The sequence below is a fragment of the Antechinus flavipes genome, chromosome 1 (assembly GCF_016432865.1).
Source record: "Antechinus flavipes isolate AdamAnt ecotype Samford, QLD, Australia chromosome 1, AdamAnt_v2, whole genome shotgun sequence".
Taxonomy (NCBI): domain Eukaryota; kingdom Metazoa; phylum Chordata; class Mammalia; order Dasyuromorphia; family Dasyuridae; genus Antechinus; species Antechinus flavipes.
The window spans coordinates 634,044,881-634,072,776 of record NC_067398.1 but is presented as its reverse complement, the minus strand read 5'-3'; the positions used below and the strand labels follow the sequence as shown (position 1 = coordinate 634,072,776).

General features: G+C 32.8%; 1 pseudogene; it reads left to right on the top strand.

Moving 5' to 3' along the window:
* Nucleotides 1-27,896, top strand: LOC127547828 (DNA replication complex GINS protein PSF1-like; annotated as a pseudogene).

Genomic DNA, 27,896 nt, shown 5'->3' with positions numbered 1-27,896 from the left:
ATGAGAGCACAGTGCCCTCCAGAAATCATGTTGCCAAAGATAGCTCTCTGGATCTGGCTTGTACACACTACCCAGGATATGCTGAAATTTCAGGTGAGTAAGGAGAAGAGAACATGGGGAAGAAATTATGACTTATAGGATTAAAGTATCTGCAAGACCATCACTAGAAGCCCCCTCATTTTACAGAGTGAGAAACAGACCATAATAAGTTAATTGCCCACAGTTTGTTTAGTATCACAAGTAGGATTTGAATCTTGGTTATTCTGATTCTGAGTGTAGTATTCTATCAATGTTGCCATTTCAAAAGAGATTGTAAAATCTGTGTTTTGGTTCTATTATCTATGGCAAATATGCAAAAAAAAAACCCCATCTATTTCTTTATCATCCAATATTGCAGGGATTTGATATGATATCCTGGAAAACTTCTACTTTTCTACTATCATTGCAAAGATGCCAATGGAGCATTCTGGTTGTCATCTTTATCCCTCTCTTTCATTACTAGAATAGTCCATCTATCTTCTCTGTCATACAATTCTTTGATGATATTCTTTATTCCTGTTCCTTTTCAAAGTTTCTCTGAAATATGTAAACAAATACTTGAAGAAAGTGCGATTGAAAGACACATAGGAGATAAATTTCAAAATATATACATTTAACCAAATCTATAAATACAGATTAAATAGATATATTTTTCAGCTTGCTCACACCTTGGTTATTCATCTGTAATCCCTCTCTTTCATCCCAAACTCAATATATGCAAAGCATTAAGTTCAGATGCCCATTATTGCCTAAGTCAGAAGAATTTTATAATCCAAAAATTGCACGTGAAATTCTTTGTTGAGGCAAAACATTGTAGAAATAGAACACAACATAAGAGAGGAAATGAGTTTAATATACTGGTAAAAGCATAGTTTTTTTTTTTTTTAATATGGAAACAAGAAGTAAATATAATTTTACACACATGATCTAGCTTAGGAAGAGTTTCATTTCTGTATATGTTTCCACTTAAGTAACTTAAAATCATGCTAGGCAGGGCAGCTAGATGGCACAGTAGGTAGAGCACCTGCCCTGAAATCTGGAGTACCTGAGTTCAAATTCAACCTCAGATACTTCATACTTACTAGCTATGTGACCCTGAGCAAGTCATTTAACCCCAATTGCTTCAGCAAAAAAAAAAAAATCATTCTAGGCTTAAGGAAACTGTTATTTTCACCCTGTGTGGTACTTGCATTCTACCAATACAAACAAAAGAAAAGAAAATATAGTTAATTACTTTTCACATATGGTTTTGTAGAGTCTTAAGTCATGATGATAGTAAGAAGATTGGAGTAAAGGGAGTAAAGGGACATTTGAATAAGTTGAAGGAACCGTGATATTTAACTTCCAGATTTACATATGTTTTGCTAGTCCTCCTAGGATAGACCAAAGAACAATGCATGGTTGCAGAAAAGTCAGTCAGCTTAAGGTAAGTTAAAAAAAAAAGGAAAAAACTTCTTACCATTTAGAACTGTTTGAAAGTAGAATGACTACCTTAGAAATTGGAGAGATGTATTTTATTGGAGGCTTTTGAACAAAGTCTAAGTGGCAAACTATTGCGGATCATACATTTTATTAACTGATTTCTAAGATCTCTTCATGTTTTAAGAGGCTAGCATATTTCTTTCATTGCTATTTATTACAGTGAAAGTATTACTTTGCATTACAAAAACTTTTTGCTTCTAATTTTTCTGAATCACTGACCTTTTTATTCAATTATGTTTTAGCTTCTAATTTCAAATGATCAGGTCATTGTGTCATATCATTTTCTATGAATTTCCAAAATATGCTATCTACAAAATATCTTCCTCATTCTCTTCCCTCTGAAACCTGAACCCTTTCTGGAACACCAAATTCTGAACTTTCACATTTTCTTGTCTAAAACCTAATACTCCATTTCACTTCTAGGCTATCTCCCCCCTCTAAAAAAAGTCCATTCTATCCAGATTCTCCCTATCTCTATTTCCTTTCTAAATCCTGTTTTTGTGTCTTCTTTGTCCATTAGAATATAAATACCTCCAGAGGCAAAAACTGTCTTGCTTGATTATATTTGTATCTCCAGTACTTAGCACATTCGTTGATAAATATTAATGGAGAAATTTTTTCTCATTTATTTTTCATTGGGTTTTTATTTGTCTTTGTTGTATATGTGTTTTTCTTGTAGGCAGAAAATTGCTGTGATTTAATGTTCTTATCCATAGTCCAAATATGGATTATTTCATGACTTACTGAACTCCTTCACCTCCATTTCAGCTCCATGTCACCAACATTGGCAAGGCCTCCATATCTAACAGGCTCTTTTGATTGATAAGTTTGTCTCTGAACCTCTGTTGGAGGAAGCACCCATGATAATCATGCTCACTCCAAATCTGCTTCAGTTAATTTATGACTCCTCAGACTTTTAAAATTGACTTCACTCCTGGGACAGCTACCCTATCCCACATTTTTAGCTGTATCTTTAAGTCATCTTCCTTCTTTAAAATATAAGATTCTTAAGGGTAAAGAATATATTGCTTTTTTGTGCCCCACTTAATACAATATTTGGCCATAATAAATATAAATAATAAATACTCAATAAACATTTATTAAAAGCCTATTGTATTCTAGAAATTGTTCTAAGCTCTGGAAATATGAGAAAGATATAAAATAGCCCTCATTGTTAAGGAATACACAATGTAATGGGGGGGAATACAACACATAAAAAGAAAATTAAAAGTGGATATGAAAAAGAAGGGAAAGGACATGATAAAATCCTGCAACCAAGATGGCAAATGATCTAAAAAGATATAATTTACAGAAATAATTTCATTTTATAGAATGAGTTTCTTGAGATCATGAAGTCTAGGAAAGGAGTTAGTAGGAAATGATGTTCATAATAAAAGATTATCTACCTATCTACCATCTCTGTATTCAACTATTTTATAGGATTATTTAATTCACTCACATTTCAAGGTAGAGTTATCAGTTTTTTGTTTACTTTCATTACGTTGGTTTTTATCTCCTTCCTTTGAAGAAGGCAATTTATAGTTCCTTTGATTATTTTTGCTTACATTATTTTGATAGTAGTCTAGATTTTCAAGTCCTTTTCCCTCTCCATTTATCTCTACTAATCAAAGTTCCCTATTATTTCATACATTGGTCATTTATCTTTCTATTTATGCATTCCTTTGCTAACTTTCTTGTATATCTATGCGTACACATATCTATCACCATCAAATATAAATTCATTTAAGGAGGGAATATTATTGCTTTTTTTTTTTTTTTTTTTGGTTCCCAGCTCTTAGCACAGTACTTGCAGTACTTGTCACATAGTAAATATAAATAAATATTTGCTATGGGATAATAATAGCAATGGTATTTGGGGGTCAAAGGGTTTTATACCCCTTTTGTAATAATTCCAAATTGCTCTATGAAATAATGACTCTATTAACAACCCCAATAAAAATGCAGTAGTGTCTCAATTTTTTCATACCTCCTCCAACAATTGTCATTTCCCTTTGCCATCATATTGGTCAATCTGATAAGTGTGGGGTGGTACCCTAAAGTTGTTGTAATTTGCATTTATCTGATAATAATAATTTAGAACATTTTTTTCATACAACTTTAACTACTTTGAAAACTGCCCATTCCTATCCTTTGACCATTTATCTAATGGGATATGACTTTCATTCTTATAAACCTGGAGCTGTTGAGCTAATGAGAAATTAGCCTTTTATCAAAGAAACTTGCTAGAAAACTTTTCACATTTATTTCTGTACGTTGTATTCTCCTCCACTCCACCCCCATTTATTCTTTCTCTGTCTTTTCACCCTGTCCATCCTAAAAAGTATGCTATTTCTGACAACTGCCTCCTCCAATCTGTTCTCCTTTCTATCATCTACCCATTTTATTGTATCCTCTTCCCATTCTACTTTCCTGTACAGTAAAATAGAGTTCTAAATCCAACTGAGGTGTATATTATATCATGTTTGAGCCAAATCTGATAAATAAGATTAAAGTATCCCCTCCCAAATTCCCCTTCTCCTCCACTATAAAAGTTCTTTTGTGCCTTTTATGTGAAATAATTTACTTCATTCTACCGCTCCCTTTTTCCTCTCCTTGTACCATTCCCTTTCTCATAGTTTAATTTTATTTTTTTAAATATTATACCATCATATTCAACTCACACAAGTACATTCTGTTTCTGTATGCTCCTTCTAACTGCATTAGTAATGAGAAAGTTAAAAGTTATGATATCATTTATCCATCCATGTAAGAATGTAAAAAGTTTAACCTCAGTGAATTTTTAATCATTTCTCTTTCTTTTTTTGCCTTTTTATGCTTCTCTTGAATCTTCTATCTAAAAGTCATTTTTTTTTCCTTTATTCTGGTCTTTTCATCAGGAATACTTAAAAGTCCTCAAATATCCAATTTTTCCCCTGAAGGAGTATATTCAGTAAGTGATTCTTGATTGAAATTTTTGTTCTTTTGCTTACTGGAATATCATAATCCAAACCCTCTTATTCTTCAGTGTAGAAGCTGTTTAAATCTTGTACAATTCTTACTGACTTCATGATACTTGAATTGCTTCATTCTGGCTGCTTGCCCTATATTCTCCTTGAACTGTCAGTGAGGTCAGTTGTATCAAATTTTTCATGACCCCATTAAACATGGGAACAAAAGTGATTGACATTTTCATCTCCAGCACATTTTTCAGATGAGGAAACTAAAGCAAACAGAGTTAAATGACTTGCCCAATATAAGACATTTAGTAAGTAACGGAGGCCAGATTTGAACTAAAAAAGATAACTCCTGTTGAATCCGCCTCCAGCCCTTCAATATTCTTGGTAATTCTTTTGATTTTTATTTTGTCTTTTTCTTCTAGAATATTAGGGCAGTTTATGTTGATAAATTTTTGAAAGATGAAGTTTATGTGCATACTCTTTGATCCAGCAGTGTTTCTACTGGGCTTATACCCCAAAGAGATACTAAAGAAGGGAAAGGGACCTGTATGTGCCAAAATGTTTGTGGCAGCCCTGTTTGTAGTGGCTAGAAGCTGGAAAATGAATGGATGCCCATCAATTGGAGAATGGCTGAGTAAACTGTGGTATATGAACGTTATGGAATATTATTGTTCTGTAAGGAATGACCAGCAGGATGAATACAGAGAGGACTGGTGAGACTTACATGAACTGATGCTAAGTGAAATGAGCATAACCAGGAGATCATTATATACTTCAACAATGATACTGTTTGAGGATGTATTCTGATGGAAGAGGATCTCTTCAATAAAGAGAGTTAATTCAGTTTCAATTGATCAAGGGTGGACAGAAGCAGCTACACCCAAAGAAAGAACACTGGGAAATGAGTGTAAACTGTTTGCATTTTTGTTTTTCTTCCCGGGTTATTTCTACCTTCTGAATCCAATTCTTCCTGTGCAACAAGAGAACTGTTCAGTTCTGCACACATATTGTATCTAGGATATACTGTGACCTATTTAACATGTAAAGGACTGCTTGCCATCTGGGGGAGGGGGTGGAGGTAGGGAGGGGAAAAATCGGAACAGAAGTGAGTGCAAGGGATAATGCTGTAAAAAAAATTACCCTGGCATGGGTTCTGTCAATAAAAAGTTATTTAAAAAAAAGAAAGAAAGAAAGATGAAGTTTAGTTTATTTTTTAAAATTATGCATTTTAGAATGTTCAATAATTCTTAAATTCTCTCTCCACAATCTATTTTATAGGTCAATTATTTTTCAGGGAGATATTTGATATTATCTATTTTTTCCATTCTTTTTAAAATGTGAATTCTACCATTTAATTTTTGTATGTACAAATTTTATTTTCTTTATTTTTTATTAAAGTTTTTATTTTTAAAACATATGCATGGATAATTTTTCAACATTGACCCTTCCAAAACCTTATGTTACAAATTTCCTCCCTTTCCTCCACCCCTTCCCTAAATGGCAAGTAATCAAATATGTGTTAACATGTTAAAATATATGTTAAATCCAATATATGTATACATGATTATTCAATTATCTTGCTGCACAAGAAAAATCAGATCAAAAAGGAAAAAAAAAAAGAAAGAAAAGAAAATGTAAGCAAACAACAACAAAAAGAATGAAAATGCTATATTGTGATATACTCATTTACCACAGTTTTCTATCTGGGTGTCTATGGCTCTCTTCATCACAAACCCATTGAAATTAGCCTCAATTATATCATTGTTGAAAAGAGCCGCGTCTATCAGAATTAATCTTCATATAATCTTGTTTTGGCCATGTACAAGGATCTCCTGGTTCTGTTCACTTCACTCAGCATCAGTTCATGTAGGTCTCTCCAGGCCTTTCTGAAATCATCCTGTTGGTCATTTCTTACAAGACAATATTATTCCATAACATTCATATATCATAATTTATTTAGCCATTCTCCAATTGATGGGCATCCATTCAATTTCCAACTTCTAGCCACTACAAACAGGGCTGCCACAAACATTTTGGCACATACAGGTCCCTTTCCCTTCTTTAAGATCTCTTTGGTTTATAAGCCCAGTAATAACACTGCTGGGTCAAAAAGTATGCACAGTTTGATAACTTTTTGGACATAGTTTCAAATTGTTTTCCAGAACAGTTGGATCCATTCACAGTTCCACCAGCAATGTATCAGTGTCCCAGTTTTCCCACATCTCCTCCAACATTCATCATTATCTTTTCCTGTCATCTTAGCCGTACTGAGAGATATGTAGTAGTACCTCAGAGTTGTCTTAATTTGCATTTCTCTGATCAATAGTGGAGCACCCTTTGTAGCTATAGTATAAGACCAGTGGTTACTCAGTTTCCCTGAAATAGTTTTCCCCCCAAAGCCACAATGATCCAAGGAGAGGTATGCTTATTCCTCTCCTGGACAGTACTTTGGTCTGTGAATGACAACCCTTTTTTGCCTTGAACCTGTGATTAGGGTCCCTGCTTCTCTCTGACTACAAGTTCTGGTGGGATAGAGCCCCTCCTTATCCTGGGATCATAATCTACAACTGTGACACAGCTTCACATATTGTCAATGCAATAGAGTTCTACATGCAGTTTTAGCAAAGGAACCTTACCAATCTCCTCTTCAACAGTAGTCTGACACCCCTGTGCTAAGAGCCTTGGAGATTACTCTTGTTACTACCATTGCCCCCAATGCCTGCTGTTGTCTTCCTCAGGAATTATCTGTGCTGGATTGTGCTTCATTCTCACTGTAGTGTGGCAGATCTTTCCTGTTGACCTAAGTTGTCTTGGGCGGGAAAATTGTTTCATTCTGTTCTTTTATAGATTATGCTACTTAAGATTTTTGTTTTGAAGCATTACTTAAAATTGTCTTAGAGGGGAATTCATGAGAAATCCAGCTAGTCCTTGCATTTTCTCCACCATCTTGGTTCCCTTGGGTCTTATTATCAAGAATTTTCAAAGTATCTTATTATCCAGAATAATGTACTGGAGTTAGAAGTTCTGTATCTGATAAAAAAAAAAAAATGTTTTTGTTTTTGTTGTTTTGTTTTGTTCTCATTTTTTTTTTTTTTTGTATTTAAAAGTTCTTAGCACTTTTTTGTTTTTATTCTTCTTTTGGGAAATATAGACGTCATCTTTTATATCTGCATAGTCTGTCTCTCAATTCAATAAATTTACATTACATGCTTTTTTCATATATTTGTCTTTTATTTTGCTTTTGCTCAATTTTCATCTCTATTCATTTCTATTCTCTTCCATTTGTTTTTTGTTTTTCAGTTCCAAATATGTCTTTCTTGTTTTTTTTTTTTTCTAGAAACTTTACTTTAGAGAGATTCTCCATTGTGTATTCGAAGCACTATACTATGTTGTTTGTCTTCTTTACTACCATATTGAGAGTTTTGGTTTCTGACCTAATTTTCATCATAATATCTGCTTTTAACAGTTTTATTTCTCCACAAGCTACTTGGGGAAGACTTTTATATTCAAAAAGAACTCCTGGGAAAACTGTAAGGCAGTTTGTTTCTAATTAGATTTAGAATGTCTTCAAAAATCATATCCAAAAGAAGAAAAAGATATAAGCCAAAAAGTAATAACCTTTATAATAATGAAATTTCAGGTACTACTAATAACAACAACAATAGCAACAATAATAATGATAATGATAATAGTAATAGATTATGCCAGGAGGTACCTTTTGCAACTATGATATGACAAGACCAGTGGTTTCTCTGTTTATCTGAAATAATTTTCCCCTAAAGGAAACAAAACTATTTCTGTGTCTTTATTGGTCCTTGTCCACTTTGACATAGTTTTTTGGCCAAGTAAAGATACAAAAACATCCATGTATGTATGTATTTATGTATATGTATGTATATATTTCCATTCCTCAGATTTGTAAGACTTCTGGAGACCATGTAAATTATCATATTAAACCTTTCCAGGTAAGAACAAGAAGGAAAAAATACAGAGAAGTCAAGGGTCACTGTATTTTTCTTTTACATCTGTGCTTTTAGAACAAAGTACATCCAATTTTGTTAACTATTCAATGACTTGGTAATGCTTTATTTCATCCCAAAATCAAACTTGAAATAAAAGGATGCAACATAAGACTGGCTTGGTGGTGGTGATGGAGAATATTAAATTAATATGGCATAGAGATAATCACATACATAAAAAATTGACATTTTAGTATATTGAATTTAAAAGTTATAGAAATAATTAAGTTAGAAAAATAAGGAAAAACAGTGGATTTATTAAATCGTTAATTTTACAATAATATTATCCTGCATGTATGTGCTTAAATTAATACAAATATATAATTAAGATTGATTCTCTAGTGAAATAAACCTCTAATCATATAAAAACAGAACAATAATTTTCAAAGGGACTGTTATCTTTAAATAATTATATCAAAATTTTTTCAAATCATTAATAATGAGAAAAAAGTATATAAAAACTGACATTTACTGACTAAAACATATATTTTGATCAAAAAGAGGATACAGGCAATTAGTCCATGTTAATGGGCCTGCAGGAATACAGGAATGCATATACACTCTTAGTATAAATGTGAAGTGGTCTGTCTATTCTTCTAATTGTTCATTGTAGTCTTCTTTTTCACATAAATATGCAGCACCTGGGGATCTTCTCACTCATAGTCTCCTGGTTAGGTGTTCCAGGTTTTATTTACTTTTTCCTGTAAGAATCTAATCAAAATCTTAACTCAAGGCTCCCCCAGCAATGTTTTTATTTTTACAAATAAAATTTATAAAATAAAGTTTATTTTTATATGTGATCAGTGAGAATCGCTGGATCTTAATAAGATATTCACATATGGGGAATATGTGTGGCCATTGCATCTGCATTAGGAGGAGCTAATACACATAGAGGAAACTTTTTTTTTTTTTTTTTCTGAGGCAATTGGGCTCAAGTGTCTTGCCCAGGGTCACACAGCTAGGAAGTGTTAAGAGTCTGAGGTCATATTTGAACTCAGGTCCTCCTGACTTCAGGACTGGTTCTCTATCCACTGCACCAAGTAGCTGCCCTATATAGAAGAAACTTGTAATGACTAATATCCATGAAGATGATTCACATATCTCAGCAATATTTTTTTCCCCTTTCTAGGTTAAATGAGTGGCCTTTTTGAAATTTTTTTTATTTTCAAAACATATGCATGGATAATTTATTCAACATTGACCTTGCATAGCCTTGTGTTTCAGATTTTCTCCTCCTTCCCCTTACCTCTCCCCAAGATGGCAAGCAATCAAATATATATTATACATGTTAAAATATATGTTAAATCCAATATGTATAAACATATTTATACAATTCTCTTTCAGCAATATTTTAGAATGATGTCATCATAATCCTTTCTGTTGTAACTCATTCCTACCTAGAATTTCAACTCAGCTCTTTACTACTAGATATCTAGCTCTATTGTTCACTTCAAATTTTATATCTCTGCTCAAGCTAGTCTTCAGGTTCACCTATTATCCTAATCTTGAATTTTGTTTTGCTACTGGGCTTCAATGACTATGGAAGAAAAAGTGAGGATGAGAATTCTGTGAAACACTGATTCACTTAAATCCAATTCACACACAAGTCATGCTGTTATTGGTTCTCTTTGAAAATGGAGAACGAACAAGAACAACAGGGATCCAACTCTACATTGCTGCCTGAACAGAATAAAATCTATTATTTAACAAAATAAACAAAAAGATAACATGACATAGATAATGTTAATTTGTGGTTTTTTAAGTCAATAAATAGAAATCGTGTATTTGAATTTGACACCACTGAAAAATCTACTAAGGATTTTGTGGATAGTAAACATTTCTAGTTCAAGGAAAGCTAACCTAGGTTTTTATTTTCCTCCATCTTCCCCTGAAGGGAATACTGGTTAATAAGCCACTTCTCCTCAGGGAGTTTTACAAAAATTTCTGTCTTCTCTTCTAGCTTGTTTTTTCTTACTTCCATTGTACTTCTATAGTAATCCTTGACCAAGCTGATACTTTTGGAGCCATTTGCAAGTCTCCTAAATCTTCAGAAGGTACTACAACCAATACAGCTTTACAAGTTCATGTTAAGGAAATGTGGTTAGCAAGGGGTTTGTCTGGAAAAGATTTTAGTGTTTTAGTGAATTGAAAGCTCAATATGAATAAGTAGTATAATGTGATAATGCAAAAATGTCAGAGGATTTTAGGCTACATTTCAAATACATAGAGATCTAAGACCTTGCTATCCTAATAATACTTATTCAAACAGCATTATAATTATGTTCATGTTTTTTAAAGTTTGTCAGGTGGAAGGGGATTGGCACCTACTCTTTTCCTTCTTCTCTTCCTTCCTTCCTTCCTTTCTTTATCTTTTCTTCCATTGTTAAATTATTTTCTATTCAGTTTGAGAAGCAACAGTAATTTGAAGTCGCAAAAAGACAATTTCTGGTTCCATATGGAATAAACAAAACAAATTAACAAAAATTCTTTCTTAATAATTTAAGGTATTCAATGTGTTAGAATCTTAATAATTTAAGGTATTCAATGTGTTAGAATGGTCTGTTTTAGGAGTCAATAACTTCTCACTGAATGTCTTCAAGCAGAGGACAGAAAGCAAAAAACTGGATAAAAGGGAGGCCAGAAACAGTAGGAAAAAAAAAAGGAGAAAAGAAGAGGAAAGGGCTGATAGAAGATAAGATAGTGGGTGGAGTGGGTTAAAAAAACATTATGATAGTAATCTAATTTTCAATAAATTCCCAGACAGCTTCTAGAATAAGAAGTCACTATTTGATAAAAATATATAGAAAATTGACTCTAATTTATAATAAATCAAGCCATTCTCCAATTGATAAATGGTCAAAGGATATGAACAGACAATTTTCAGATGATGAAGTTGAAACTATTACCACTCATATGAAAGAGTGTTCCAAATCACTATTGATCAGAGAAATTAAGACAACTCTGAGATACCACTACACACCTGTCAGATTGGCTAAGATGACAAGAAAAAATAATGATGAATGTTGGAGGGGATGCAGGAAAACTAGGACACTGATGCATTGTTGGTGGAGTTGTGAATGAATCCAACCATTCTGGAGAGCAATCTAGAATTATGCCCAAAAAGTTATCAAACTGTGCATATCCATATCCTTTGATCCAGCAGTGCTACTACTGGGCTTATATCCCAAAGAAATACTAAAGAAGGGAAAGGGACCTGTATGTACCAAAATGTTTGTGGCAGCCCTGTTTGTAGTGGCTAGAAACTGGAAATTGAATGGATGCCCATCAATTGGAGAATGGCTGGGTAAATTGTGCTATATGAACGGTATAGAATATTTTTGTTCTGTAAGGAATGACCAGCAGGATGAATACAGAGAAGCTTGGAGAGACTTACATGAACTGATGCTAAGTGAAATGAGCAGAACCAGGAGATCATTATACACTTGACAACGATATTGTATGAGGATGTATTCTTATGGAAGTGGATTTCTTTGACAAAGAGAAGATCTAACTCAGTTTCAATTGATCAATGAGGGACAGAATCAGCTACACCCAGAGAAAGAACACTGGGAAATGAATGTAAACTGTTTGCATTTCTGTTTTTCTTCCCGGGTTATTTATACCTTCTGAATCCAATTCTCCCTGTGCAACAAGAAAACTGTTCGGTTCTGCACATATATATTATAAATAGGATATACTATAACCTATTTAACATATATAGGACTGCTTGCCATCTGGGGGGGGTGGAGGGAAAGAGGGGAAAAATCAGAACAGAAGCGAGTGCAAGAGATAATGTTGTAAAAAATTACCCTGGCATGGGTTCTGTCAATAAAAAGTTATTATGATAATAAAAAAAATTAATAAAAAAATTGCTGGGAAAACTGGAAAATCAGAAACTCTGCATGGACCTACATTTCACATCTCATACCAAAATAAGGTTAAAATGAGTACATGATCTGGGCATAAAGGACGATAACTATAAACAAATTTGGAGAGTAGGGGATAATTTACTCATGAGATCTTTGGAGAAGGAAAGAATTTATGAACAAAGAAGAACTAGAAAACATCTTGAAAAATAAAATGAACAATTTTGATTACATTAAATTAAAAAGTTTTTGCACAAACAAAACCAACAGAAACATGATTTAAAAGGAAGTATAAAGCTGTGAAAAAAAATTTTACAGCCAATATTTCTGACAAATGTCTCATTTCTAAAATATATAAAGAACAGTATCAAATGTGTAAGAATACAACATTCCCCAATTGATAAAAGGTCAAAGGATATGAACAGATAATTCAGATAATTAAATTAAAGCCATCTATAGTCACTTGAAAAGGTGCTCTAAATCATTATTTATTGGAGAAATGAAAATTTAAACAACTTTGAGTTATCTCACATCTTTCAGATTGGCTAATATGACAGGAAAATATAATGATAAATGTTGGAAGGGATGTGGTAAAACTGGAATACTAATGCATTGTTCTTAGAGTTGTGAAATGTACAACTATTCTGGAGAGCAATCTGGAACTAAGCCCAAAGGACTATCAAATTGTATATATCTTTTGACCCAGAAGTACTATTACTTTAGTCTGTAACCCCAGGAAATCATAAAGGAGGGAAAAGGACCCATATGTGTAAAAAATATCTGTTGTAGCTCTTTTTGTGGTTGCAAAGAATTGGAAAAGGAATGGATGCCCATCAATTGGAGAATGGTTGAACATATTGTGGTATATAGAGATAATGGAATATTATTGTTCTATAAAATGAACAAGTTTTTTAGAAAAGCCTAGAAAGTTTTACATGAACTAATGCTGAGGGAAACAAGTAGAACCAGTACACAATAACAGGAAGAATGTGTAATGATCAAATATGAAAGTCTTAGTTCTTCTCAATAGTTCAGTGATTTAAAAAATCCCTATAGAATTTGGACAGAAAATGCCATCTTCATCCAGAAAAAGAACTAAGGAGACTGAATGCACATCAACACATGCTATGTTCACTTCTTTAAAGTGAACTTCTTTAAATCAAGTAAAGTAAGTTGTTTTGTCTGCTACAGAAGATTGAAAAAAATGTGTGAACTTTAGCAGCCTATCATTATTTAGTGTCTTCAAAGCTTTCTGTACCCCAATTTTCCTAATGACTTTGTGGTAAATTAAGATTTCTAAAGCCCAATTCCCATCAAAACAACATGAAGTATAGCAGAGAGAGTACATATTAGATTCAGGAGACAATGAGAATCTTTATCTGAGTGGAACAGATTTAATAAATTCAGTAAAACTAGAGTTGGAAAGCTAAAATCTAGAAAGACAATTTGGAGCCTTTGAAGGCTAATCTAGGGACACTACATTTTTTTCCCCATTATTTCAAAAATCTCTGATTTTTAACATAGTTATTCTTTCAATGAACCCCATATTACCTTTTTGGCTTAGTGAGCACTCTTCATTAGCTGGTTTGGTCCCAAACATTCATTTCCTGGGGGGAAAACTTCCATTTATTAGTGCCTCTGTCTAACTAAGGCAGGGTCCCAGGTAACAATTCAATTACACTGAGTTTTTTTAAGGACTTTCTATAGCCCCAACATATGCTAGGATGAAGATAAAAAACAAAAACAAAAACAAAATACCCTCTGGCTTCAAAGAACTTATATTCTACAGGAAGTAGAACAACATGGAAATGAGTAGACCAAATATTAATGAGAATAAGTTAACTTCTCAGAGGTCAGAGTGAATGGAATCAAGGGCATAAGAAAAGTTGTTGGCAGTGATGAGAAGGACCAGTCCTCACATGAATTTTTTTTCATGTTTGCAGTAATTGCCAGAAGTATGCTCCTTTAGATTAATCTTTTGGAGAATTACCCCAATGGGGATTACCATTACGGCAAGGAAGTCATCAGAAGACAACCACAGAAGTCCTGTCATTGAGATTTTTTTTGAATGAATGGAGGGTCATTTACATCAAAATTTTACTGAGGAGGAAGACTTTTTTAGAAAACATTTGAGAAATAACACAGAGGGTCAATAATCTGGAGTTCAAGGGAAATAGCGAGGAGTGTATTATAATATTTCTGTTTTGAAAAAAATGATAATAAAAATTAATAGTAGCATAAGCATTTATATAGTCTTTTTCATTTATAAAACTCTCTACATTTGCTATTTCATTTGATCCTCCCAAGTAGTCTGTAAATTAGGTACAATTATGACCTCCATTCTTTTAGAAGAAGAGATTTAGATATTCAATGATTTGTCCAGGGTTGAATAGCTGTTAAGTGTCTAAAGCAGGATTTGAATTTATACCTTCCAAACTCAAAGTGTGACTATTTAGACATCTACATGAAGGTAGACTATCTGAATAAACTGTAATAAACTGATTGTTCAAATAAAGGTCAGGCAGCTATGCAGCACAGTGGATGGATTATTGGACCTGAATTTAGGAAATGTATCTCTGTGTGTTCAAATCTGGCCTCAGACACTTATCAGCTAGGCGACCCTAAGCAAGTCACTTAATCCTGTTTTCCTTAGTTTTGTCATCTGGAAAATGAGCTGGAGAAGGAAATAACAAATCACACCATTATTTTTGTCAAGAAAAATTTAAATGGTATCACAAACAGTAAAACAAAACAATAAATAAAAATCTGGATTAGATTAGTAGTAGTAGTAGCAACAGAAAAGGAAGGATTCTTATGGTCATTCTGAAAGAATAATCAGCAAATTTTGTTGACATGATATAGAGAAGATACATTTCATTCAAGACCTGAACCCAGCAAAAATGTAATTGGAAACTATTTTAAAAAAGAGAAAAATAGAATTCACATGATGTTCATTTCTGGTTATCTAAGTCAATACACAAGATATAGAGATTCTTATTTATGATTTAGTGGTCCCTATTTCTATTTTGAATTTAACCAGATTGATGTAGAGAAAGACAAGGACAGAAGAGAAGAGAAAGATGGATGAAGGCCTGAACAGCAGCAACAGTTGGGAGAAGGGGTAGTAAGAAGATAAGAGTCCTATAATCCTCTGCTTGCAAAAGATCTCTTTTTCAATCTAACTGACCTCAAGAAACTTAGAAGCAAATATCTTCTGCACTATTTCAACTAAGGTGGGAAGATTAGTCTGACTCGATTAAAACATCTTCCACACTGGCTTGGTGTAGGTGGGAGCCTTGGGGCTCTATCAGTGACCTGGAAAAATATAAGAACAACTTTTTCTGATTAGAAACTCATTCCCTGAAATCTGCAGTTGAAGACATTCTCTGCCTATCTAGGACAATGCATCATATTTCTCCAATGTAATTCAGCTTATGCATTCAACTTATAAATGAAAAACCAGTCTCTAGGGAAAAGTAGGGGAAAAACCCAAAGGGGAAAATAAACTAAACCAGGCATTTTCTGGTGAATTGACTTGCTTGGGAAATGGAAAACTATTCTTAAAGTTCTTTAACTTGGTTGTAAAAAATTATTCTTGCTATGAAATATGATTCTATATTCCTAACTTAGGAAATACATAATAGGTAACATGGAGATCCTTCTTTCTTGATTTCCTTCTTGATTTGGATCACCATTCTTTAATCCTTTGACCTTTCACTAATATTTTTTCACTTCATATCCCTCTCAGTGTCTATTTTACATCACAGTTATTTGTGGTCCTATTGTATTTCATCCTCACTATCATAAATTTGAAAAGAAAGCTCATATCTTCTTTATCTTTTGTCAAGACATAAGGAGACACCATGTTTTACAGAGCTAAGGCTTAGCAAGCAAGTCATGTCCTGAAATATAATGATAATGTCTAGTCAATAAACTTCATTCAGTCTCTATCACCTGGAGAATCAAAAACAAAAACAAAACAAAACAAACAAAAAAATTCTCTATTGGATTTTTAAAGTCCTCCATAATCTGCTGCTTCCTATCTTTGTAGCCTTTTTACATATTACATTCTTCCATTCTATTACCTACTGACCCTCATCATTTTGCTGTTCCTTGCACAAAATTTCATCGCCAAAATCAAATATTTTTGCTCACTGCCTGCCATGCCTGGAACCCTTTCACTTCTTGTCTTTGCTTTCTCGTTTTCCTGCTTTTCTTCAAGTCTCATCTAAAATTCCATGTTCTACAATTTCTCCTTTCCTAGTCCTATAAAATCTTAATACATTTCCCTAATATCAGCTTAAATTTCTCTCTGTCTCTGTCTGCCTCTCTCTCTCTCTCTCTCTCTCTCTCTCTCTCTCTCTCTCTCTCTCTCACTCTTTCTCTCTCTCTGTGTGTGTGTGTACATACATACATACATATATATTTAAAGTTTTTCTCTCTCTTTTTTAAGTTATATAATAAATATTTCTCTCTACTACTTTGTTCTTCATAATTAAGTATGCAGCATCGATTTAAATATTAAATTTGTGTCAGTCTAGATGCTAGACAATGGAAATAAAAGACAAAAAAAAATGAAAATCTTTTCCCTTAAGGAGTTTACATCTAAGCAGATGACTCCAATGTCCATATAGCTCACCTTAATCTCTTTCTTGACTTCTAGTCTTTTATCACCCACTCCCTGTAGAATTTATTATAAGAATTTCACAATCAATATAGGGCCCATTATTTTGTGCTCTAAATTATTTTCTGCCCCAAACTTTCATATTTCTTCTAAATAAAAAATCATCATCCTTCCATTTATGATGCTCATAATTTCAAATACCTGTTCTCTCTTTCTGTCTATCTCTCTCTATTACCTCTACCCCTATATCCAAAACAGTTGCCAATATTTTATTTTACTTTTACAAAATGTCTAAGATCTGTATCCTTCTATCAAAACATGTGATCAACATGCTAATTTCAGGTCCTGATTATCTCTCACCTGTATTAGCATAATAGCTTCCTAGGATAATGGATCTAGAGCTGGAAGAAAACTTAGAGGCCATCAAATCTATTGCTAGACACTCTTCCCCTTCACTTTAAAGATAATGAAACTAAGGCTAAGAAATGTTAAATGATTTATAAATCTCTGAAATAGATTTTAAACTCAAGTATTCCTAATTTCAAATTCAGTACTCTATCTCCCAAGCAATGTAACTAACTGACCTCCATATTTCCAATCTCTCCCTTGCTCTAACTATCATCCATATAAATGTTACAATAATCTATCTAAATCACATTTCTTACTAGGTCATTCCACACCAAATAAATAAATGATAGATAAGTAGTAAAAGCTTTTATTAAGTGGTTACTGGTGCTAAACATTATGCTTTACAAATGCAAGCAAAAAAGAAAGTCTGAACTGAAAAGGGAGTGATAAAGTAAGGGAAGTCTTCTCATATAGAGACAAGAGGGAGAGGAGGTAGTTTGGGGCAGTAAGTGCTTGCCCATGTTGAAAGAGAATGCAATGGCTGACATGAATGCTTTCTCCAACAATAGTTTAAGAGAAACTTTTCAATTAAAGGAGCCTTTATCACCTCCTAGTTGCTTCTAGAATTGAGTTATACTTCTTTATCTTGAATTTAAAGTCTTTTACAATCTGCCTCTTGTCAAGTTTTTCAGACATTACTTTGTTCTGCATGTTCCATCCAAGATAATTGGTCATCTTACTGATTCATGATTTGAATTTTCCATCTCTAATCTCTGTGCTTTGGTGTAGGCTGTCCTACTTTCAGAATGAATTTCATATCCCTGCTTTATAGAATCCTTAGGGCTTTTATTTCGAGTTTTAACTCAGCTAACATCTTCAACAAGAAATATTTTCTAATATCTCCATTTGTCTCTCCAACTTCAAATTCTCTTCATTTTACTCCTCTGTTTGGGTAATATAGTCCACCAGCAATGTAAGTTATTTGAAGTAAAGGATTAGTTTTTTCCCCTTTGTTTCTTCTGTACAGTGTAGCACTATGCCTACCCCTTAATTTGGAATTCTGTGGAATAGTATTTCTTAAGTAGAAGAATTCTTATAAACTGGGCGGACCCAACTGTAGTTGTGAAATTCAAAGGTCAATTTAACTCATGAATATCTTTCTTATAATGCCTTCATTTTATGAATGAACATAAATATTTTTCTACAGAATTTGCCATTATTTAGGTTAGTGTTAGTTTCCTACTTTACCTAATCCAAATCATTAAACTTTTTTTTAAAATTATTCATTATTTTCATGACTCTATTTTAGGTGTTGAATACATATAGAGATGAATTTACACAGATCATATGCTCAAAGAATATAGAGTCTAATAAGGGAATAAATTCTTTATATAAATAACTAATGTTTATTTTCCAGTAGAATGTGTGGTATGAAGAGGATTTGAACTTTCAAGATCTGTTATTTAATCCTTGTTCTATTCTTTACCTACTATGTAATTTCAATAAGGTCATTTAGTTCCATTTGACCTTAGTTTTTTCATCTGTTAAATGAAGGTTTAGACTGTCTGTCTTCTAAGATTACTTTCAGTTTTAAATCTGATCTATGAACTATCCATGGAGAGGTTCAGAAAACAAAATATAGAAACAAATGGAAAAATAACCATAACTTCATGGTAGAGGTAACATTTGAGTTATCCCTTGAAAAAAGGAAATTCAAAAATCAGAGATATCAGAGGAAGGATTTCTAGGAATAGGAATCATAACTAAGAAGGGAGAATAAGAGGAACGAACAGTCATGTTTATGTGAAGACAGGAATAGAATGAGAATAAGGGGGAGTTAATAACTTTGTTTAATAAGAATATAAAGTCTCAAACTTGAAAAAAAATTAAGAAAAAATAACTAGCTGAATTATGCCAGATTGTTTTGGGGTCCTGAAAGCCAGAAGAAATGGTTTATATTTTTCTTGGCAGTGGATAGTCATTAATGATTTTAAATGAGAGAATGAGTCTTGTGTGAGGATTATTCAAATAGTACTGTAAAAGATTGATTGGAACAAAGAAAGATTAGAGAGCAATTAGGAAGTTACTACAATAATCCAGACAAGATGGGATGAGGGCCTTAATATATCATGAACAGTGAAAGTAGATGGAGGAACTAAACATTTAAAAATTGTAGATATAGAATTCATAGGATTTGACAATGGTTTTAAGGGAAAGGGAAGAGTTGTTAGTGATTGAATCAGAGCTTTTTTTTTTTTTTTAAGGATAATAGAAGAAACGTTGGATTTGGAGGCAGAGAATCTAGGTACACATTCTATCTCAATTATTACTTGTCTACATGATCGTTGGCAACTTCAATGGACATCATTTTCTTTACTGTAAGTTAGACAAGTAGGGCTCAAAGGTCCCTTTCAGTCTTATATCAATGATCCAAGTTTGGAAGTTTGTGGGGATGGGCCTATGATGGTACCTTAATAGAAATAGAGTAGCTAAGCTTATATAGGGATTGGTAATACCATTATATCAACCTTAAATATAATCTTATAATCACTTTATATTAAAATACTATCTCTCTTCCAAAATACAGCTGAAATTATATTTCTTCCATTAAGACTTCTATTTTCCCCATCTGGGCATAAAAATTTCTTCACATGATCTCATGACCCTTTGTATTATTCTTATGCAAATAGCACATTCCAATTTGAGTTATCTTTAGCTTTGTGAATTCCCTATATTCTTAATTTTAAGTGCTTTGGAGGCAGATTCAATCCTTTATTATTATTTTAATTTTTATATCAAGTTTTGAGTTTCAAATTCATTCCCTCTTTCCTTTTCCTCTCCTTGAGATGGTAAACAATCAGATATACATTATACACATGCAATTATGTAAAACATTTCCACATCAGTCATTTTGTACAAGAAGATTAAAATAAAAGAAAAAAAAAGAAAGAGAAGAAAGAATAGCATACTTCAGTCTGTATTCAAAAAATATCAATTATTTCTCTGGAAGCAGATGTTATACTACACTTTAGATGTTATATATAGTCCTTTGGGATTATCTTGAATCATTATATTGTTGAAAATAACTAAGTTATTTCACATTTCTTCAATGAATAATATTGCTTTTACTGGTTCTGTGTACTTCACTTTATATCAGTTCATGTTTTTTTTTTTTTTTTTTTTTCCTGAAATCATTCACTTTTGATTCCTTTCAGTACAATAATATTTCATTATAATCATAAACCATAGCTTGTTTACTCATTCCCTAATTAACGGACATCTCTTTGATTTCCAATTCTTACCCCTCACAGAAAGTGTTATTATAAATATTTTTGTGCAAGTAGGTCATTTTCCCAGTTTTGAAGTCTTTGAGATATAGATGTAGCAATGATATTACTGGATCAAAGGGAACACACATTTTTACAGTCTTTTGAATATAGATTCAAATTGTTCTTCAAAATAGTTGAATCAATTCACAATTACATGTAGTGTATTAGTGTCCCAGTTTTCCAATATTTTCTTTAATATCCAATTTTCCCCTTTTTAATTATTTCTTTGTTTGATAGTTCATTTATTTATTTATGGTTTTATATTTATTTGTATATAATTATATTATTAAATAAAACATTTATATTATTTACTCTGATAGATGCGTGGTGGTACCTTGCAGTTGTTTTAATTTTCATTTCTTTGATTTATAGTGATTTAGAACATTTTTCATAGGTCTATCGATAGCTTTGATTTATTTATTTACAAACCACCTATTCATATCCTTTGACCATTTATCAATTGGGGAATGACTTGTATTTTTATAAATTTGACTCAGTTATTTATATTTAAAAATGAGGCTTTTATCAGAAATAATTGTTGCAAATATTTTCCCAGTATTTTTACAATGTTGTTTGCATTGGTTTTGTGATTTTTTTTCATTTTAGAGAATTGAAATTATCTATTTTGCGTTTTATAATGCTTTCTATATCTTCTTTGGTCCTATTTTTTCCATTATCCACAAATCTGACAGAAAAAAATATCCCATGCTCTTAATTGGTTTATTGCATCACCTTTTATGAGTAAATTATGTACCCATTTTGTCCTTATCTTGGTATACAGTGTGAGATGTTTATATACACCATTTTTATTACTATTGAGAAAAACAGTCATTGTAGTGGACAAAATGTTGGATTTGCATTCAAGATCTAAACTTAAACATTTGTCTCTGCAACTCACTACCTTTAACCATGGGTAAATCATATAATCTCTCATAGACTTAAGTTTTTTGTTTTTATTTTTTTAATCTGAAATTAGGTAGAATTATAGCACCTAACTAACAAAATCGTCTCAAGGATCTAACAATTATTTATTAGAGTTAGAGAGCCAAAAATATTTATTAAATAGATATTGTTGTGATACACTCTGAGGGCATAAAGAAAGGTGAAAGATAGTCTCTGTTCTCAAAGAGTTCCCAGTCTAATGGGGGAAACAATATTGAAACAACTATGAACAAGTAAAATGTATACAGGTCATATTATAAGTAATGCCTGTGAGATGACAATAGAAGTAATTTGCTAAGGATTCTCATGGGAAGTGAGATTTAATTAGGATAGATAAACCTTAAAGTATTGTTACTCCTACTCCTACTCCTACTCCTACTGCTACTACTTCTACAACTATTACTACTACTACTACTACTACTACTACTACTACTACCACTACTCTTACTCCTACTCCTATTACTACTCCTGTTGCTTTAATACAATTTTTGAAAAACATGTGCTTAAAATAAATTTTATGAAGAAAATGGAAATTAAGCAACCAGTTGACCAATGGAGCCCCAAGCAGTTGTTCTAAGCTTGGCTCATCTATGTACCTATTAGGTAACGCTAGTGCATTAAATTTCTACGAAACACATGAAATCAATCATTTCTTACTTTCTTAGTGAATCAAGGATCAAGTTATTCTATGAGCTTGTCCAGTATTTGTCTTTATTTGGTTTAATCATCAGAACCTTGAGTACTTGCATATTCCATCCTATCTTCTGTATTCAAAACATCCTGAAAAGTTGTTTTAGAATCTGTTTTAGTTCTTTTCACATTGTCATTAAAGCTGTCTTCAACCTGCCTACTCATTTTTTGATCTCCTAAAGATATTATTAGCCACACATTTCCCCATTCCCTTGAAATATGCACTCAGACTGGTATAATCTTAATCTAATTAAATCTCATAACCTCTAACTGAATAGCATAATTACCTGCCTGTAGCTCAGAAGGACTTCATTAAGCACTACAAGGCTATAAAATGACCTTTCATGTCCAAAAGGTGTCAAATTTGTGAAACACACTCTATCTCATAAATTAAACTCTACAAAGTCAACTGGATTCTTAAATTTCTATTTACTTGTCATCCAAGTCTATATGTAAGTAGACTCTAGGCAGTGAGAAGAACATGTGAATGAGAAGAAGCCAGTATGTTTTTCCACATTTATTAATTTGGTGCACATTTAAGAAAACCATAGCTTCCTAAGTGTCTGTGGTTCTGACAATGAAAGACATGAAATAAATACATAAAGCTCAGTAGAAGAGGCATCATTTTAATAAAAAAAAAATTGTCAAATAACACTTCTTGCTAGCTAGCATTTATTTATTGGTATTTTGCCTTTGGAAATAAAGATTTATTTTATTTTATTTTTGCCCTGGGGATAATTTTGTTTTGCAGACAGGATACCTATGTATTATAGAGCTGGCATCTTGGTGTTGCTCTAGAGTGAGTGGAATGGCTTTTGTATGTGTTGATTATTATTGTCATGACTGTTATAATTTCCCATTACTAGCTGTCTTTCAGCATATTCATATTACAATCAGCAGTATGTGAAAGATTTTTCACCATTAGTGAAATGTTTCCAGGAGAGGATGTGTTATCAATAGGAGAAACTAAAATTCTAGGAAAATATTAGGGGAGTATAGGCTAATCCCAAACACTAGAGGAAATTTTGGGGAGGGAGTGATTGGGCTAGTCCTAAAGCTAATATTTAAAGAGTAATATAGATTGGGAAAGAATACACTCAGAAAATTGCGGAATAATATGGATGGATGGGATCCTAGAAGGCAATTAATGTTAACTTTAGAGGAATATTCATCCCCTTTATGACCTACCTAATAAGTGGTCATCCACCCTTTATGGAAAGAAAAGGAGGATGCTTCAAAAGGAATATTCTTCAGTAAGTATTATTTTTAAGGACTTTTAACATTCTTTCAAACTCAAAAGTTCAAATTCAAATATGTGATTTCTTTGCTCCCAAAAAGTACTCATACAGTTGTAAATCTGGTGAATATCTGGTGAAGATATCCAGGTATGGGGAATTTGTCTTATCCCTAGGCATAACAATCAATTTATGTAGTTATTCTGTTGATTTATTTTGACTTAATTTAATTAAAAATCATATTTCATCTTTATTATGAGTCAGGTTCTGGATTAGGTGATGAAAATACAAAAACAAAAATCATAATACTGCCTTCCTTCAAAGAGTCCATGTTGTACAGGTTAAATAAAAATATTGGAAAAATTTTCTCTTTGGTTGAAGAAGTTAAAATCAAAGTCTCTCTCTCAGTAATAGTCTGTGTCTTATATACAAACAACCATACATTCTTCTCTCTCTCTCTCTCTCTCTCTCTCTCTCTCTCTCTCTCCTCTCTCTCTCTCTCTGCTTTTGTCTCTCCATCCCTCCCACCCTGCTCCCCCCACACACACACACAACCTATGGGGTTGTACAAAATAAGACAGCTTCTGCTTCCACCTGACAGCCCTTCATAATATTTAGATCCTTGGTTCCCTGGACAGTTGTGAGAGAAATAAGCTTGGGGCAGAGGACAACAGATGGTGTGATGAACCAGATATGATTAATGAGCACAGAGATGGAGGTATTCAGGTGAGGCTATGTAATATAGATGGTCATCAGAGATTCAACCCAGATCAGTAAGTGCTTAAATGTCTGCTTTTAGTACCACTAGTCCCTGCTCAGGCTGTCTAATTTTTGTTAGAGTTTTTGTGCAATATATGAAGTAATTGGAGGAATAAGATATATAGTATGTGATATATGGCAGTTCTGTGGACTATATGTGACAGTATATGTATAATGTGACTTTTGTGGTCCTATAGGTACTATGTATAAGTACAATGGACACAGATATTGTCTTCTTACCCTAAAACTAAAGTACTACAATGACATGGGGGAGAGGGTAGGGGGAAGGAGGGGAAAAATTGAAACAAAAGGTTTGACAATTGTCAATGCTGTAAAATTATCCATGCATATAACTTGTCAATAAAAAGCTATAATAAGAAATGCAACGTGTTTCTCTATGTTAATTATTGAGAAAGAAAGTATCATATCATAATTCTTTGTTATATAAAACTTAACTCATACCACTAACCAAGTGGTTTCATTAAAAATCTCCAAACATAGTTAATTTATATGTATCAGAATCTCCTATCTAGTTATGTTACACTACTCCAAACAAGGTAAAACAGTTTAAAACTCCAAATTACTCTCTGCATTTAGAATTTAAACTGGGAATGATCTAAATTATTACCAAAATATATAACAAATAAAAACATTTGTGAATCCATCCACTACTAACTGCCTTCTAATTTGAATGTCTTCTCTCTTCTTTTTTGTGATACAAGTCACAGAACTCTACTATTAAATATATACTATATCTACATAGTTTATTTAACATGGAAAAATAGAATAAAAAAGTGTTCATATTTTAAGTCTTCTTCCTCCTCCAACCAATTCCTAAAATTCATCCCTTTTACTTTTATAATCCCATAGAGTAGTGGGGAAACAGGCCTAAATACTTGAACACACATATATCACAAATAGGAATAAGGAAGTTGTTGCAAATTCAACTCTTGGAGTTAGTGATAAAAACCAACATTAATTCAAGAGAAGTATAGATGGAAAAAAATGTTGTTTTATACTTCATTTTAATAACCAGGAGGATTTTCAATAAATGATAATTCATTCCTCTCTAGATTCAACTCCACTGTATTGCTCTCTATTTAATACTATGGTTACCATGGATTTAAAGAGTGTTCAATTCCTCCTCATCTAATGTGTTTCTGACAGTTCTCTCACCAAGTCTCAGGCTATGGAAGTCACAGAAATCAGAGACTGATGTAGCACAACTGCCTAAATCAAAAATCTTAGTCTGCTCCCCTTGGTGCCTTACTGCCCCTGCTTATGTGATAATCTAGAAATCTCTCTTAAGAGATGAAGAATAAAAGAAAGAACATGCACAGAGGTTTTATATGCTCCCCATGTTTCACAATTTTGTTTCTACTGAGATCCTTAAACTCCCAAGAAATAGAATATGTTGCTGCAGAAACTCTCCCAGAAAGGTAAGGCTCTGAAGAGCTTGTAGCTGCTTAGCTATGCTGGTCTAGGATTTGCCTTAATCTCCTGTCTGGGAGTGGAGTCTATGGCACTATATACTGTATCTATGGGAGGTTGTTAGTTAGCAGCTTTAGGAGATTCTCTTTTTCTGTCATAATCATTTGTGGTCCACAGGTGAATAATCTCTTACTTAGGAGCCAGGGCATGGAGTGAATTTAAGAGAAGATCTGAGCAGGAATAACATAACCACCAGAGTCTGAGATCTATGTACTAGACATTTCTTATTTTATCTGGCATGTCATCACTGGGAAAGATAGATTAATGACAAATATATAAATATATAAACAAACAACAAATGCACATATACTCAAAAGCTGACATAATAGAGTGATAGAAATAGAAAGGAAGGAATGAAGGGACAAGGAAAAGAGGGAAGGAAAAATGTAGGAAAGAAGGATTTAGAGTTTAGGTTTTCTTAAGCCATTCTTTACTACTTTGTGTACTCTGTTCCATAATTTAAATATTTTATTTGATTTCTCACGTTTTTCTTTTTGAAGAAACCTAAAATTGCCTGTTAAGAATTTAAACCTATTGTTCCTAGTTCTGCCCTCTGGGTACAAGCAAAACAACTTAATCCCTCTTCCACCTGAAAGTGCTTTAAATGCTTAAAATTAAAGATCTTGCCTTTTCTTCCCCAGTTTAAATATCCTCAGGTTTTAGTCAGATGATTTTTATATCCTCTGACATTCTGGATCAAATCCTTCTTCTGGACCCACCAATTAATGATTATCCTTCCTAAAATGTGAATCACAGAATGGTAATACTATTTTAGGCAAGTTCTGATCAAATCAGAAAAGACACAGTTATCATCTCCTTAAGATCCTAACACTGCTATTTATGTAACCTAATAGTACATTAGTTTTCTGGAATACTATATCAGGCTCATTATTCATATAGATTTTGTAGTTCCCTAAAATTTGGGGTTTCCTTTCAAATGGAAATATTCACACCCACACCCCAAATATTTTGTTTGTCATGCTGCTAAAAACACCTCTCAAGTATAAGATTTTCTATTTATCCCTATTAAATCCTATACTATGAGAATTTGATCCCTGTTTTATCTTGTCAAAGGTTTTGAGGATCTTGACTGTATAATATGTGTTAATATATCCTTGGGCTTTTAGAGAATGAAAATATTTTTAAAAAATGAAACCTTATTAGTTTGGATTTCAACAGGAGCTCTGGGGATGCTGAATATATGAGTAGAGGGAATCTAATGTCTTAGCTGTGAAGAATGATATTCTGTGAGAATTTAAGTCGATTATCTATGCCATTCACTTTACTAATCACTAGAGTTACAAAAAAAAAAAAGGAAAAAAAATAATACTTATTTACAGAAACTCACATTTTAATGGGAAAGAAAACATATAAATAGGTATTCATAAGACATATACAGAATAGATTGAAACAACTTTGAGGTGTGAATTTATTAGTATTTCTTGGAGGAGGGTCAGCATCCTACTTAACTTCTTGAAAGACAAAAATTAATTCTTAAAGTTATACAGGAAAACTATCCACTAGATTCTTTAAGCCATTTCCTGCCAGGTTTCAGCCTTTGATGAGGATGGAATCAGGTAAATTCTAGAGTCAAGGAGAGTTAAACATGAACAGAAGCAGTGCTATATAAATGATGCTAAGTGAGATAGACAAAGTAACTTGATTCTGACAATCAAACGCTGGCACCATTCTTTGCTGAGAAATCAAAGCTATATTGTTGGAGTATTTATGTGACCGATTGCTCTGGATTCCAGTTCTCAGGTGGGAATGCAGCAGTGTCTTGGCAAATTCTCTGTAATTCTGCACATCAACTGAAGAAAGGGAACAGTTCAATCATTATAAAAAGTCTCTTGCTACTTACATGAGATGTTTGGGTAGAGATAAAGGATTAGGCGGTATACAGGCCATGAAATCCCCTAAAAGCTTATATATTGAAGTGTGATGTCTAAAAGACTGTGGAGAATTTGAAATTGATGATGCCAGTTCAGTTTTATTGGGGGGAAAAGTCAGTATTTTTTACCTAGATGGAAGTATGAACAGTTAATCATGCAAGACATCAAGTTCTGTCATAAACAGCATTCTGAAAACCTTGACAGAATTTCCTGGTTAGTATAG